Source organism: Suricata suricatta, chromosome 8 (assembly GCF_006229205.1).
Source record: "Suricata suricatta isolate VVHF042 chromosome 8, meerkat_22Aug2017_6uvM2_HiC, whole genome shotgun sequence".
Taxonomy (NCBI): domain Eukaryota; kingdom Metazoa; phylum Chordata; class Mammalia; order Carnivora; family Herpestidae; genus Suricata; species Suricata suricatta.
This window is the reverse complement of record NC_043707.1, coordinates 139,195,203-139,211,363: the sequence shown is the minus strand read 5'-3', so window position 1 is coordinate 139,211,363 and position 16,161 is coordinate 139,195,203. Positions and strand designations below refer to the sequence as shown.

General features: G+C 48.4%; 1 long non-coding RNA gene across 2 annotated transcripts in view; it reads right to left on the bottom strand.

Annotated features, from left to right (window-relative positions):
* Positions 1-11,739, bottom strand: part of LOC115300230 — a 21,749-nt gene extending 10,010 nt beyond the window's left edge. Inside the window, exons 1-4 of one of the 2 annotated variants that reach the window (XR_003912559.1) lie at positions 11,654-11,739; positions 9,575-9,953; positions 8,858-8,906; positions 1,124-1,225 (exon numbers count right to left, since the gene is read on the bottom strand). This is a non-coding gene — a long non-coding RNA (uncharacterized LOC115300230). The remainder of the gene's footprint in view (positions 1-1,123; positions 1,226-8,857; positions 8,907-9,574; positions 9,954-11,653) is intronic. The other variant, XR_003912558.1, reaches the window with a different exon arrangement.
* Between the last annotated feature and the right edge of the window lie 4,422 nt (positions 11,740-16,161).

The following is a 16,161-nucleotide window of genomic DNA, read 5'->3' as shown; positions in this document are numbered from 1 at the left end:
GGGGTCCAGGGGACATGTGCAGACAGCTGTAGACTTAGCTGAGCAATGGACCTGATTGTGTCACTGTGCTGAGTTTGGCACCTTTGCTGGAGAAGGTGGGCACAGTCCCAGGCAGCTGGGTGCAGTCACTGATCTGCTGAATATGGTCTTTCCATTCCTTACCAGGAGACATGAGAAACTGCACCCATTGGGTGGGCCACAGTACACCCTTTGGTCTTTCCTCAGGACCCCGCATTTCCTGCCCTGATGTGATGTAGCCCAAAGGCCTGTGAACAGTCTGCACCTTCTGTGAAACATCCCACTGGCCCAATGGTGTCATGTCACCCAAACCACGTAAGTAATTAGTGGCACGTCTATTGGTGGTCTCAATGGGGTGTGTGCACTCCAGAAGATGAGAGAAAACCCCCCAAATTTTCAGGGGGCCCACCACATCAGCGATGTCTTAGGGGCTGAATCATGCCAAGATAGTCCTTGCAAGATAAAAGACAGATAATTACAGCTCACACGTCCCACAAGTAAGGAGAAAGTGCAATGCTTTGTAGGCCTCTTGGGTTATGAAGGGGCACAGTCTCCACTTAGGAATGCTTCTCGTGTTCCCTTTCTGTGGGTGACATGGGAAGCTGCCAGCTTTGCAGGGGCCTGGGGCAAGACAGGGCTGTAGAACAGGTCAAGGCTGCAGGGCCAGCAGCTTGCTACACGGGCCACACGACGTGGAAGAGCCTGCAAAGGTGGAGGTAAGTATGGTGGGAAATACGCGTGGGGGGTTGGCAGTGGCTCCAGTGAGTGGAGAAGCCCCTCAGATTCCAGAGCAAGGACACGCCATCTGCAGTGTGAATGTTCCGTCATTCAGGGAGTTCTGCTCATTTTGTTTACAGCGAGATCCCCAGTGGCTCCAACAGTGTCAAGCTTGGAACAAACTCCCAATAAATGTGCAGTGAACCTGTGAATTGAGTGAATGAAAGTCCCTTCCAACACTGAAGGTCCCCACACTCCAAACTCTGGCTATCTCGTGGTCTTAGTTCTTCCTTGATCTCATTTCCCATCATGCTCCCTGGCTCCGGACTCCAGCTCCACCAGTCTCCGATCTGTTTCTCAATATGCAAAAATTAGAGCGGCCTCCCACCTCAGGATCCCGTTGCCTCGGACAGGTTCTCCCAGATGTCACTTGGCCTCTTCCTCACTTTACTCAGGCTCTGCTCCTCGAGAGCTGGTCCACACATCCCGGCTGAAAGAGAACATTCATTATTCCTTGCTCTGCTTTATTTTTCTAAAGCAAGGCTTACCGCTAATTGCATGTCTCCCTCCCAGCAAACAAGTTCCAGGCGGCAAGAATTTGCTTTATTCACAGTGGTTGCCCAGGTGCTGTAACAGTGGTTGGTACACAGCACCCGGGAGGTACTTGCTGGAGACAGCTTAACATGTGCTGGACACAACAAAGATAAGACATGCTCTTTCCTGCAAGGTTGCTCAGCGTCTTTAGTGTGCATAATCTCATAATGTACACAGGTATGGTATAATGTGCCACAGAGTTCCAAGAGGGAGAGGCAGCATGAAGAATTTCCAAAACTTGTTTCACTGGAGAAACACTTTTGACATCTCTCAGGGCAGGATGCTACAGACTACACTTGTGGAAGCTGCACTGAGGTGGTTTTGGTCCACAAGAGGGACCCCGGTACAGAGAGCCGGCTGTCCTCTCCCCTCTGTGCTGTTGACTCTGTGACTGTTCCCCATCTGCTTTTCCAAAACTGACTGCACATCACGGGCCACCTTGGGTCCTTCCTACCCGAAGACATCTTCCCTGGCCTTGCTTATGACCTTGGCATTCTTACCTGTCACCATAAATTGACCCTGACACTAAGAAGGGTAGTGAGTCCACAAGGCTGCCCAATGCTGCTATTTTTACCTGGGTGTTGCCATCGGCCATGCAGGCATATGTGCACTCACACTTAGATGTCAGGCTTTTTGAGGGTGGGGATCAGGTGTTGCTGTCATTGCAAGACTGATCAAAATGAACTACCTGTAAGCCCCAATGGCTAAACTTTCTCTCTCTGTAGGAATCCTTTGAGCTTTCTTATGAGCTCTTGGGGTCTCAGGGAGAGGAGTGTACAGAGTTTGGGTGAGTTGGCTTCAAGCCCCATGGGGTTCTGGCCAAGAAAGTGGATGGTGGGGAGCAGCTCTCAGACTAGGGTGTGGTTGGAAGGATTTTCTCTGGGATGGCCTAAAGCAGAAGCGTCACAGCCAGGAGTCAAAGAAAGTACAGATATTTGAAATCCCATTGAGAAGGTTCTTAGCTCAGACACCGGAGGGAAGTTCCAAACATGGATTTCAGAATATTGGAACCACAGAGCAGGTGCAGGGAAGCTCACAGGTCCAGGCCGATGGGCCCAGAGGGACCTTGGGTCTTAATATCTGCTACTGCTGGCAGCCAGCTGTGTGGGAGGCGGGTGAGTAGGTTTTGAGAGAAAATTGTGTAAACAGATTTATTTCTTGTTGGAAACTCCAGTGCACAAAGGCTTTTGACAGCCCTGTGGAAGGCGATGCTTGTCAGCGAAGAGCTCAGACCAGGATTTTCAAGATTGTATTTGTTAAGACTCATGGCCACTCTCCTCTGGTAAGTTCTCTAGAGAGAAAATGCCTGGTCCATCATCACTGGAGTGATGCTTGTGATTCCCATTATAGATTAACCTGGTGTGGAAGATGGTGCAGGGCAAGGCTGTCTGGGAGCATTTCTCACAACTTTAAGTGGATTGGTTGGTAATACACTTTGCTGGTTAAATCCTAACATTTCTGTCACACAGGACTAGCTTTCAGCTCGTGTCAACTTGGGCTGGTGGTTTAATTTGTTAAAACTCTGTTTACTCCTAGAAGAGGTGTAGGATTAAGTAATGTAGTGATTGAGGTATGCAGCACTATTGGCTTTTGTTTAATTTTTTAAAATGTTTTATTTATTTTTTGATACAGAGAGAGACAGAGCATGAGAGGGGGAGGGGCAGAGAGAGAGAAGGAGACACAGACATGGAAGCAGGCTCCAGGCTCTGAGCCAGCTGTCAGCACAGAGCCTGACACGGGGCTCAAACCCACGAACGTGATATCTGACCTGAGCCGAAGTCGGAGGCTTAACCGACTGAGCCACCCAGGCGCCCCACTATTGTTATAGTCATTACCATCATCATCATGATCATCACCTGCACCACCCCCAACAGCGTTGTTACCACCATCACCATCACCACCACCATCACCACAATCATCATCATCATTATTACCATCCCATTATCACTACCATCATAATCCCACCGTCATCATCATTACCATCATTATCACCACCACCACCATCATCACCATCATCATCACCATCATCACCATCATCACCACCACCACCATCATCATCATCATTGTTGTCATTATCAACATCATTGCCAATGTCTACTGAGCTCTTAACAATGAGTGTTAGTTGAGCAAATAACATGATTTTAAATGTTACGGTCTAGAAAAAACACAGAGGGTAGGGATCAAGGTTCTTTTAAAAAGTCAGGATTGCCAGAGGTTAAACACTAGGCTGGGAGCAGCTTGGGAGCTGGTTCATTCAATCTTCCAGTAGCTGGTAAACAAAACAGCTACTTGTGTCTTAGACATTCTTTCCGGGATCAATGTCCTAATCCCTGAAGCATATTTTTAGTCTATTCCTTTACTGAGGGACTTCTCATGGCAAGCCATCCCGCACATGTTTGTTTAGAAGTATCTGTATGTCTCTGAGTTCTTCCAGCTTGACAGTGGCTTCCTCTCTACGGCCCCGAGTCGTGGCTGCCGTGCTGTCTTCCGGCACCTGCTGGCTGGTGCGTGGTTGACGTTTGTTGTCAGCAGAGTTGTTCATCTAAGTAAGTTGTCTTTTCTCTCTGACTGCTTCTAACATCTTTGTCTTTGATGTTTTATGGTTTTGATGGGATCCCTACCCCTCACTGGGCTGCATTTATATATTTTATTTCCCTCCATCCCTTTGTTCAACAGATGGTTGTGATGTTTGATGGGTCCCCTGTTCTGGGATTATGGGATCCATTTTGAACAAGGCAGAGACCCTAGCTCTGTAGTCATCGGTTGTAGGGGGTATATAAACATCTATGTGATAAAGGGGGGAATTATATATATGTGCGTGTGTGTGTGTGTGTGTGTGTGTGTGTGTGTGTGTGTGTGTGTAATGCATATGATGTGGAGAATAAGTGGTATGGGATGGAATGATCATGGAATCTGATAAGGAACTAGTGTCATTGGGAAGGTGACATTTGAGCAAAGACTGTAACTAACTGTACTTAACCATAATATTTGGGCATTGACCCTTGCCTCCTAAGGCTCAAAGTGACTCAGAACCTCTACCGCCCCTTCACAACACGAGGGCAAGCTGGCACCCTATCTTTGACTGCCCTTTCTTGCCTCCCATTATTGTACAATATTTTTGTTCTTCCTGATCTTGATATACCCCTAAGATACCCATTATAGGAGGGGGCTCCCAAGGTATGGCCTTTCTCCTTCCCACTCAATCACTGAACAGTTTCTGGAATAAAACCACTATAAGGCCTGAGGTCAAAATATCACCCTTATTTTCTGCCAGAGACCAACCCGGAAGTTCAGCTTAGTGGGTGAACCAAGTGGGCACAGTGTCTCAGTCAGCTCAGGCTTCTGTAGCAAGATGGCACACATCTTACACAGCCTGCATCTGTCTCTCACAGCTCTGGAGTAGGAAGTCCAAGATCAAGGCACTGTTAGATTTGGTGGTTGGTGGGGACCTTCCATCTGGTTTGAAGAGGGCTGTCTTCTTACTGTGTTCTCATGTGGCTTTTCCTTGGCATCTGCACAAGGAGCGTGCTCTGGTCTCATCACCTTCTTAGAAGGGCACTAACCCCGTTGTGGGGGTCCCACTCCCATGACCTCAACAAACCCTGGCCACCTCCCAAAGGCATCATCTATAGATGGCATCACAAGAGTTTTAGGGCCACGGTTTTAGGGGGGGGATACATTCAGTCCATTGTAGCATGTAACTCAAATCCCAGAAATAGGTAGATTTACGTGGTCGTAGGCAGCACTAGACACTGGAGGAGTTTCTATGTAGACACTTGCCCAGGTGAGCTCTAGCACCCCAGGGAGCAGAGGAGAGCTCCAGTAGTCTCTGAGTAACAGGCTTGTCCCAAGGAGGACGGGGAAAGCAGAGCTGAGCTGTTTTTATCCCCAAACTGAGTGATCAGGCAGGAGAGGAGGAGGAAGTTTGAGGGAGGCCTGAAGTCAAGTACTTAAATCTCTTCCATAGGAAGGAATCATCAACTGTGGCGGGAGGCATTCCTCATTTGCAGCCACAATTATTACTTTATATCATGGATACTTCTTTAGACCCACCCTCATTGTTGCCTCTGTCACTGCTCGCCTTCCTTTGGGCATCTGAGACCTCCTTTTGGGTTTAACTTCCTGCTTTTGTACAAGGCTGTTTAGTAATCCAGAGGCAGGGCTAGCTTCTGGACTCCACTGTCACGCTGAGAAGCTGGCCATAGGTGTGAGCGCCATTAAGGCTCTGGGTGACCTGTCTTTTCTCGCCCCTCCATTCCAGTGGTGGCTCGTCTTTGGTATTCCACAATATCCTTACTGGGCGTCCAGACAGGCTATTTATTTCTGCTCTTGGCACCCATGCTCACCGAATCTGAGAGGGCAACACTTTCAATTACTCCAGAAAATTCACTGCCATGACTTTTGCTAGTATGTTCTCTCTCTTATTCTCTTCCTGCTCCTTCCCTGGGGAGGATAGACATTGGTTGGACCCCTTTTTCTGCTATCTTCTCTGTCTCTTAACTACTTTAAAAGAGTTTTTAAAACTCATTCATTGCATTTTCAGTGATTTATTTAGCTCATGTCAAAACACATCTGTTATTTTTGAATCGTGCCCTACCTTTCCCTACAGTTCACGTCCCTTCTTTTGTGTCTTTACTACAGGTGTCCCGCCCTCCTCCCCAGCATTGTCCCTCCAGACTCAGCCCTGCTCAGTGCCTTGCTTCCCTCCGCTCACTGGACAAGCGTTGTCTGGCAGGTGGACTTCCCTGGCCTTGCCTTTCCCAGTGGCAGCGCTCCCGCGGGACTGTCTGTCTCAGCTCCTGGCTCCCCTTGCTGTTTCTTCTCTGTGTCTCAGACTTCTAGCACTCGGCACACATAGATGCCCACGACCTGCAGTCTGAGCCCCTCGCTGGAGGAGGAAGAGCCCCAGGAGAGCAGGCCTTCTGCTTCACGCCCTGTGATAGCTCCGAGGGCCATGCGTCCGAATGAGGCAGGGGGCTGAGTGTGGAACACGCTTATCGTCCGCTCCTAGGTCTCCCAGAAGCACTTGCGTGGCTCCGCTCTTGCCTTACTTTTGGGCTGTCACTGTGGTAGATCGCTGCCTCGTGTCTTCTGATTGTGGCTCACGCTCCCTCCTTAACAAAGGCCCTCCCCAGTGAGGCAGGCGGTGGAGGGGTTGGGGGGACAGCCCTGGAGCCAGACAACTGGGCTTCAGTCCTGGCTCTGCCACTCGCTAGCTGCGTGAACCTTGGAGAAATGACTTATCCTCCCCGTGTCGCAGTTTGCTCATCTGTACAGAGCAGGAGCGACGGCGGCTGCTTCGTACGGCGGTCATGGACGTTCACTGGGCTTCTGCAGTGCTCTGGGGCAGAGCGGGCTGTAACTGTCCCCCGCACGGTGGTCGCCGGCAGGAATGTCACATGGCCAGCAAGAGGGTGTGAGGGAATGTGCTTCACTCCAATGGCAAACAGACATCTTGTTGTTAGTGCTGTTCACTCTACGGCGATAATGACGACACAGAGGAAGAAAGCAGGGGAAGGTGGGCAGAGGGAGACAGTGGTCCTAGTGGGCAAAGTGCCCTGAGGGTTGTCTATGCGGGGCGTGGGAAAGGACCATGCAGACATCTGGGAGGAGCATTTCAGAAAGGAAGCAGCAAACACAAAGGCCCCGGGGCAAGAGGGTGGCAGGAACAAAGGAGGGAAGGGAGGGGTGAGTTTGAGGAGTGGTGGGGGCAGATGGGCAGGGCCTCGGGGGTCTCTGCGCAGATACTGGATGTAATTCTGAGCGAGGCAGGAAGCGTTTGCGGCCATGGGCCAGGATGGGGCAAGGCTGGCTTTTGTCTTAGGAGGGTCATTGTGGCTGTTGCGTTGAGGAAAATCTGGCGGGGGACCGGGCAGATGTGGGGAAACCAGTTAGGAGGTTCTGGTGGAACCAGGAGGCAGGCAGTAGACCAGGAAGGAAGCAGCAGAAGTCATGAGAAGTGATTGAATTGGCATCTATTTTGAAGGAAGAGCCAACAGGATTTGCCGAGAGATTAGGTGTGTGTGTGTGTGTGTGTGTGTGTGTGTGTGTGATATGGACAGACAGATGGATCGATGTGTGGATGGAAGGATGGGTGGATGGATAGATGAAAACACAGAGAGATGACAGACGGAAGGCAGATTGCTGACAGACACAGGGAAAGGTGAATAAGAGACAGAGGGGAAGGCAGGGAAAGGAAGGCAGGGGGCCTGCAAAGTCTGACAGGCAGCCCTGTGGGCAGGGGTGTCGCTGGAGGAGATGAGGAAGAAGACCGGGAGGGGGTTGGGGGCACATCAGTCAGCCTTCTCAGCTCTGTTTATTATGTGCTATTCTTTCCTCAAAACAGAATTCAAAACCCTAATTAACGTAGCAAGATTCTATCACGGAGCTTGGAAGGGTGGTTCTCACAGGAGAAGGCGGGGGAAGCCAGCATGGACCCCCTCTCCATCCGCGCCCGGCTGGTGGCTCCTGCCCAGTGACTTTATGCCCGGGATGCTCGGTGGACAGAAGCCTCCACCATCCACAAGTGCTGTCTGACGGAGCTCAGATTTGCTTTTTCCTTTTTTTCTCCCTCCCTCGGATTCTCCAAGACAGGGCTGGGGGTGAAAGATGAAAAGGAAATCAAGAACAGCAAAGGGGATGAGTAAACACAAGCAGAGAGGCAGGACGGCGGCCCTGGGTCCCAGCGTCCTCCTCTGTCAGCGGGTTCCGTGGGTGACTGTGGGGTCCCTGCTAATTCCACACCCCTGGGATTCGGGGTTATCTGCTCCCGCACGTTGGACTGGGGCTCTGTAAGTCATCTTCTCTGATGAAAAGCGTTTGTTCCAGGAAGGCAAGAGCCGACTCTGCCGAATGCACCTCCATATTGGTGACGTGGAAGTAGGCTGCGTGTCTAGGCACTTGGTGGTTGATTCATTATTTTCAATCAAGCAGCTGTTCGTGCAGTCAGAGTCTCCAGGGTGTAGGCACGACCCAGTCAGATCCATTATCGAGACACAACCCAAATTAACTGAACCTTAAATGTTTTCCTTGAGTGGGCAGCTGGGGAGCGAGCGCGTGAAAATCCTGCGGGAGTTTTATTTTCCATGGAAACGTATCACGGAGAACCAGGAAGCTCAGAGCGCTCGGAGAGAAGCCCATGGACTAGGGGCTGGGGGCTGCTAGGGACCCCACCCAGCTCCCCGGCCTCGCGAGATGTGGGGATTGCAGCAGCCGACCGTGTGATTCCACAGGGAAGCGATGTTTCCGGGATCTTTGTGCTCCTGTGGGTTTTCCTGCTCCCCCGCCTCCCCCCACCCATCCCTCCACCAGCCTCCCGCCTCCCCGCCCTGCCTCTGCCCGGATGGACACGGTGCTCTGGTACACCCCGTACTCCTCAGCTGAGGCCCTGGGTCAGGGCAGTCAGGACGCCAGAGTCAGACCTGGGCCATCCCCATCCAGGGAGCTCTCGGGCTCTGTCCAAGGTGGTCATCGCGGCACGGCCACCCCCAGACTGGGGGGGGACGGGGGGTCGGGGAGCAACTCTTACCTTTGTTTCTTCTCAGAAGCAGGTATCAGTGGCTCTTTTACAAATTCACCTAAATATTAAAGAAACACACATAAATCTGTTTTCGTAAAAAACTCCAGTGACCCAACAATAGCACTGCTAGGGATTTACCCAAGAGACACAGAAATGCTGATGCATAGGGGCACATGTACCCCAATGTTCAGAGCAGCACTGTCAACAATAGCCAAAACATGGAAAAAGCCTAAATGTCCATCACCTGATGAGTGGTATATATACACAATGGAGTATTACATGGCAATGAGAAAGAATGACATCTGGCCATTTGTAGGAAAGTGGATGGACCTCGAGGGTGTCCTACTAAGCGAAATAAGTCAGGCAGAGAAGGACAAATACCATACGTTTGCACTCATAGGTCTAACAGGAGAACAGCAGAAACCTAATGGAGGACCAGGGGGAGGGGAAGAGGGAAAGAGAGTTGGGGAGAGAGAGGGATGAAAACCTGAGAGACTATTGAATACTGAAAACGAACTGAGGGTTGAAGGGGGAGGGGGGGAAGACAGGTGGTGGTGATGGAGGAGGGCACTTGTGGGGAAGAGCACTGGGTGTTGTATGGAAACCAACTTGACAATAAACTATTAAAAAAATAAAAATTAAAAAAAACCCAAAAAATAAATATTTAAGTAAAAAAAAAACCTCCAGTGATCTATGTGGAACCCCCTCTTCTCTCTCGATCCTTACCCCTTCCTGGGAGGTCACGATGGATCTTCCAGCCTTTTCTGGCCATTTCTATTTGATGTTTTTATTCTGTGTTACTTCTTGGGGGCATCGGGTTTGTGCTTTTCATGTCTGTTCTGTCACATGCGACTTTCTGCCACGTGCCTTGACAGCGCTCATTTCCAGCCAGAAGCCAATTCCAGCTTCCTCAGACCCGGATGGATAAGACGGGCCGGCCGTGCGTGCTGTCCGGACTCCTCCTGGTGTTAGGAATGGGCTCACTTTTGGCCCCTGGTGACATGGGGCGGGGCTCGCTGTGGTCAGAATTGTGACGTGGCTGCTCAGCAGCTTCGGGGGAGGTTGGCTTCGGGGGAGGTTGGATGCGGGTGCCGGAGCTGCGGGCCTGCAGAGGAGGCACATGGCGCTCAGGGGGAAGAGGCCGACCCCTTCGGGGGTCAGTGCTGCGGCCCCTCTGGCCACTTCTCAGTTGGAGGGACCTCTTCCAAGGGCCATTTCCCAGTTTGGAATCCTTCCTTTCCTCCCTTCTTTCCTTCCTGTGTTATTTAGAGCTCTGTCCCGCCCCAGGGCACTGGCTTTTTGGGGGGGGGAGGGGGTGACAAGGCTTCGCTGGCCATCTGTGTGTGGCAATTGTGGACTCCTAGGTCATTACCCTGGCAGTGCGCCCGTACACATCACCGCCAAGAGCAGCGGAGACCGCCGGGCCCGCCAGCCGCAAATCATGCCCCGCCCCCTGCGCCTCTGCCCTCCCCGTAAGCTCGGACAAGGCATCCCGGAAGGACAGACGCCCCCTCTGGGGCACACCCCCGGGGGCACGCCTTTCCCTTGCTTAGTGTAGAGGGTCCTCAGGGCAGAGAGGTCTCAGGTTCAAGTCTGGTGACGCTCCCAGACAGGGGCTGCGTTTTCTTTTTTTTTTTTTTTTTTCCATAATATTTTATTGTCAAATTGTTTTCCATACAACACCCAGTGCTCTTCCCCTCAAGTGAGGGGCTGCGTTTTCATAAAGTGTGTTCACAGCCAGCTCCGCACTCGTGATGAAAGGGGGTGCCCCATCCCTCCACCCCCAGCTCACTTCATGCCCTGACTGAGCTGTCATCGCAGAGTTTTTTCTGTTAAATTCATTAGTGAATTTTCCACGGCCACCTGATGAGAAGGCCGACATTAAGAGTCCTCGAAGAGGTCCATAGTTTTCTCTGTTATTAGCACAGCTCCCTGTCTAGTTAGACCTGGAGCCATGGGGTCCTGCACTCCCTTCCCCCAACCCTGCACTCCGGGGTGGTAAGAAGGCCAAGCTCCCTCCTGGGCTGCTGCTGGCTCCAGCTCCGTCCTGAGGAGCGCCTCCCCCTGCACTCTCCAGCAAATGCTGGTTGAATGAAGGACTCGGTGGAGCCCCTCCCAGCCCTCACTCTGCCCCAGTCCATCCTCCCCTCCGGCCTGAGTCAGTGATAACCCAGGGGTGGGCTCCTGCTCTGGACCTTCCTGCTGACTCAGGAATATTAAGGCTATTCCATTTTCGTCCTCTCTTACTTCCAGAGGGCATCAAGCCATCAGGACCTGTTTGTGTCTGAGGTCCTGTGGCAGCTCCATTGCAACATTCTTGGAGACCCCTGAGGTCTCTGAAAGGGTGGGGCTTCCCAGTGTCTGAAAGCGGGGTGCAAGTGGAGTCCGCTGGTTTGGGAGGCTGCTTTGGAAAGCCCCTATGTTAGTCCTTGCCCTGTGGGGCCAGCACTTACCCTCCTTCTTAGGGGGAAGTGGGGTCGTGTTGTCCAATCCAAATGGGAATCATTCATTCCCAGGTGTTGGGTGTTCTGTTTAGAGGTTGGCTGTATCCATACAGAGATAAAGAAGGGCTTTTGTTCTTTAAATGTGGCTCTAGGCAGCCTGAAAAGCATTATTCCTGTTTATTATTATGCCAGGCTGAGCGGAGGGTGTGTGCAGTGAACAGGTGAAGGTCAGAGATCACCCTGTAGACTCTGGAGTCCGGTGGGTGATGCGGGTAAACCGTGACCCTGATTGATCTCTTTAGACTCTGTGAGTCCCTGAGGCTCTGGGGCCAGGTAGGTGGTGGGAGGCGGGGCTTCCTACCTGCAGAGGGAGAGATGGGAGACACTGTTCCTCAGGCCCTTCTGGAGAGCTTTCCTGAGGGGGCGGAGGCTGAGGGACCAGCCAGGTGGGCCGCGCCCCACCCCCAGACTGCTTTGATGACGCCCTCATCTGCACATCACACCAGGGTCCCTTAGTGAGACGCCTGGGCCCTCACGGACAGGCATTCTCTCTCCTTTCTCTATTTTCCATTTCATCGCTTTCTGCTTTTGTCCTCATTTTGTCCTTTATTCTACCGGCTCTGCTGCTTCTTGAGGTGAGCCATAGGTTGTTTATTTTAGAACTTTCTTCATTACAGTATAAGAATTTAAAATGATGAATTTCTGCCCTAAGCACTGGTTAGCTACTTGAGATAGCTCAAATTCTGGTATATTTTCACTATCATTAGTGAAATTTTAAATATTGAAAAACTTTCCTTCCGTTTTCTTTGGCCCGAGGATTATTAAGAACTGTCTTGTTTCATTTCTAAATATTTAGGCTGAGATTTCTGACAGAATTTATTTCTAATGCAATTCTTTTGTGGTCTGAGAATCATCTTTCTATGATTTTAGACCTTTTACATTTATTTAAATTTATTAAAATTTATTCTGTGCTTTAGCATAAGATCTATCTTGTTAAACATTTTTTACGAAAGAGGAGATATTCTGTAGTTGTTGGGAGTCATGTTCTATAAATACCAATTAAGTGTCAAAGGTTGATGGAGTTGTTCTGATTGTCTTTGTCATTATTAAGGTTTTGCTCTAGTTATCCTACCACTGATGAGGAAGCAGATCATAATACAATTGATACGTAATTGTATCATTATACATAATATAATTGATCTCTTCCACTATTTTGTTAATTTGTGCCTTGTGAACGTTGAAGCTCTGACGGTAGACACATACACATTTGGGATTGCTAGGGTCTTCCTGGTGGAACGATTCTTTTATCATTATGAAATGTCCTCCCTATCCTGATAACACTCTCCAAAAACAGTACTGTCTGAAGGCCGTTTTATGACATTGATATAGCCACTCCGCCTTTATGTACACACTCAATGCATAATTTATTTTTTCTCTATTTATTTTAAACGTTGCCCCTTTTCGAAACATGCATGTATTTTAGACAGCAGACAGTTGAGCCTTGTTTTTTTATTTTTAACCATTCTGAATTCCACTGCCTTGTAAATATTTGGTTTAGTCTGTCCACGTTTAATGTAATTCTTGACACATTTGCATTTAGGCTTACCAAAGTTATTTATTTTTGTTTTTTCCCCCCTTTCCTTTTGTTCTTCTGTTCTAGCTTTCTGGTCTTTCTTATTTGAATATTTTTTAGAATTCCATTATAATATATCTATGGACTTAAACAATTTTTTCTGTTTTTTATTTATTTTTGAGAGATGGAGAGAGACAGCATGAGCAGGGGAGGGTCAGAGAGAGAGGGAGACATAGAATCTGAAGCAGGCTCCAGGCTCTGAGCTAGCTGTCAACACAGAGCCTGACTTGGGGCTCAAACCCACGAATTGTGAGATCATGACCTGTGCCGAAACCGGACGCTTAACCGACTGAGCCACCCAGGCACCCCTCTGTTGACTTTTTAAATGCTCTTTCTTGCTTTTTTTCCCAGTGGTTGCTCTAGGAATTAAAATATACATCCTTAAATTTTGAAGTCTACTTATAATTGACATTGTATGACTTTATGAGTGATGTGGAAATGGTGAGACCCTAGAGATACATTTACCATTCTATAACACTCTTAATGCTATAATCCCTATAAACACACTCCGAAAGACAATGTTGATTTTTGCCTAAACAATCATAAGTATTTTTAGAAATTTAGAAGAAGAAATAGTCTATTTATCCAGCTATTTACTACTTGTCACCCTCTTTATTCCTTCCTGAAGATCCAAATTTATCTCTGTCATTATTTTCCTTTCCTTCAGCTTGACAACTTTCTTGACTATTTTTGTAGGGTAGGTATGCTGGCAGTGAATTCTGTTTCTTTTATTTAAAAATATTTTTATTTCCTTTAATTTTTTAAAAGTTTATTCATTTATTATTTCTGAGAGAGAGAGAGCAAGTGAGCAGGGGAGGGGCAGAGAGAGATGGGGACACAGAATCTGAAGCAGGCTCCAGACTCTGAGCTGTCAGCACAGAGCCTGATGTGGGGCTCGAACTCACAAACTTCGAGATCATGAACTGAGCCAAAGTCAGATGGTAAACTGACTGAGCCACCTGGGCGATTTTTGAAGAATATTTTCTATGTATAGAATTCTCTGTTGATAGGTTTTTTCCCTTCCCCAGGATTTTAAAGATATTGTGCTGTCAAATGGAAAACTACATTGTTTCTGGCCAGACATCTTAAGTTATTTAGATTATTTCCCCCATGTATGTAGCTTATCACTTGTCTCTGATTGTTTCTAAGATTTCTACTTCATTTTCATTTTTTGGCAGTTTATTATGTGCCCAGGAATGGTGTTCTTTGTATTTATTTGTGGTTTGCTAAACTTCTTGAAAATGTACATTTATGTCTTTCACCAAATTTGGGAAGATCTTATTTCTACAAATATTTTTCTACTCTTTCATTCTCTTGACTCCAGTTATATTATATTATATTTTTAATTTAATTAATTAATTAATTAATTAACTTATTGAGAGAGGAGAGAGAGAGAGAGAGAGAGAGAGAGAGAGAGAGAGAGAGAGAGAGGGAGAACAAGCAAGGGAGGGGCAGAGAGAGAGGGAGAGAAAATCCCAAGCAGGTTCCACACTGTCAGCACAGAGCCCAATGTGGGGCTTGAATTTATGAACCATGAGATCATGATCTGAGCTGAAATCAAGACTGAGCTGAAATCTGATGGTTCACAGACTGAGCCACCCAGGTGCCCCTCCAGTTATATTTTAAAGTCAGTCTCTACGGCACTATTCATTTCCTTCTTAATATTTTTTCACTTTATTCTTTAGATTAGATAATGTCTATTGATATATTTTCAGCTTCATTGACTTCTTTTATTGATCATTTTCATTAGGTTATTACATTCATCCAGTTTTTATTCCACATATTCTAATTTTCAGCTTAAAAGTTTCCCTTTGACTTGTTTTTATATGTTGGCCTCTCTGTTGAGAGCTCCTATCTTTTCCGTTGTTACCAGAGCATCTCCTTACCTCCCGGAGCAAGGATGGCTACAAAGCCTGCTCTTTCGGTCCTTGTCTGTTAATTTCGACATCTGCATCTGCCGGAGCCGCTCAAACTGCCCGCAGATTGAAGAACTGACGACACCGGGATTCCTTGCAGAGACTTTTATTGGTTCTTTTCTTCCTTCTTCTTCCTCCCCCTCCCCGCTGCTTGCTCCCCCATATATACCTGCCGCCCAGGCTGCGCGGCAGCTCATGATAGGCTGGCAGAGGCAGGGCTGACCCATTCCATGGCCTCGCATTGGTCGCTCACTCATCGTGGTATCTGGCCGGGGGGCGGGAGCACTAGAGGCCGGCAGGCCGTACCTCGCCATGTGCTCAGGCAGGGTGCCAAGGCGCCATCTTGCATCCGCCTCCTGCATGCATCGTCATGGAGCTGCTCTCTGTTGATTAGCTTTTCACTTGAGATGAGTCCCACTTTCCTGGTTATCTTGTATGTTGGGTAATTTTGGATGGTATCCTGGGCATTGTGAATCCCATGTTGAGACAGGTGTCTTCTATAGTTCTCTAAGGAGGGGTGTTGTCTAGGTGTAGAGAGCAATTAGCCTGGATGGACTCAAACAACAAACTCTTTCACCTACAGGTCAGAGCGGCTCTGATCTCAGGTCAGCCCTTTGATTTGTTGTTGTTGTTGTTGTTTCTTCTTTAACTGGGTTGTTTTAGAATTTGCAGCATGCACGGGTGGTTTCAAGGTTGACCAGAAACTTGGCTGGCATTTACACGTAGAATCAGAGACTCCCCTTGTTTTGCTATTTTTCCTATGCATTTCTCTACGCACTCACCAGCACCTGGGGACACCCAGGGATGGTGGATCTAGCATCAGAGCTGTAGCTGTGCTGCACCTTGCATCATGTGCTGGCTCCTTCTTCCAAGTTCAGACTCTCCTCCAAAATTTTCCTGCTTGGGTTCACTTTCTTCAGCCTTCGTGTAGATCTTTTTTTGAGACTTTATAATTATTTTCTGTGGGACGGTTGGTCTACTAGGAACTTATTCTACTGTACAACTTAATAAATATTTATTTCTCTTGTTTGATTTTTTTCTTTACTCGGTTTTTCTATTAGGTTGGTCTTTGGACCCCTGGGGGATGGAGAGACACGGCTCCAATTCTGCCAGGTTTGGAATGGGTTTGGGAAGGGGATTGGGGTGGACAGTGTGGGAATGTGAGAAATAGAAACTGCTGCTCAGGTGACACGTGAGTTCCTGCTTCAAATACAGCCACTTGGATTTTTTTTTGTGTGTGGCTATTTTATATATGGACCTCCCAAGTAAGATTTTATTCTGAAACTGTTACTGACTTAAAATATAGTCAAAGAGCATTTG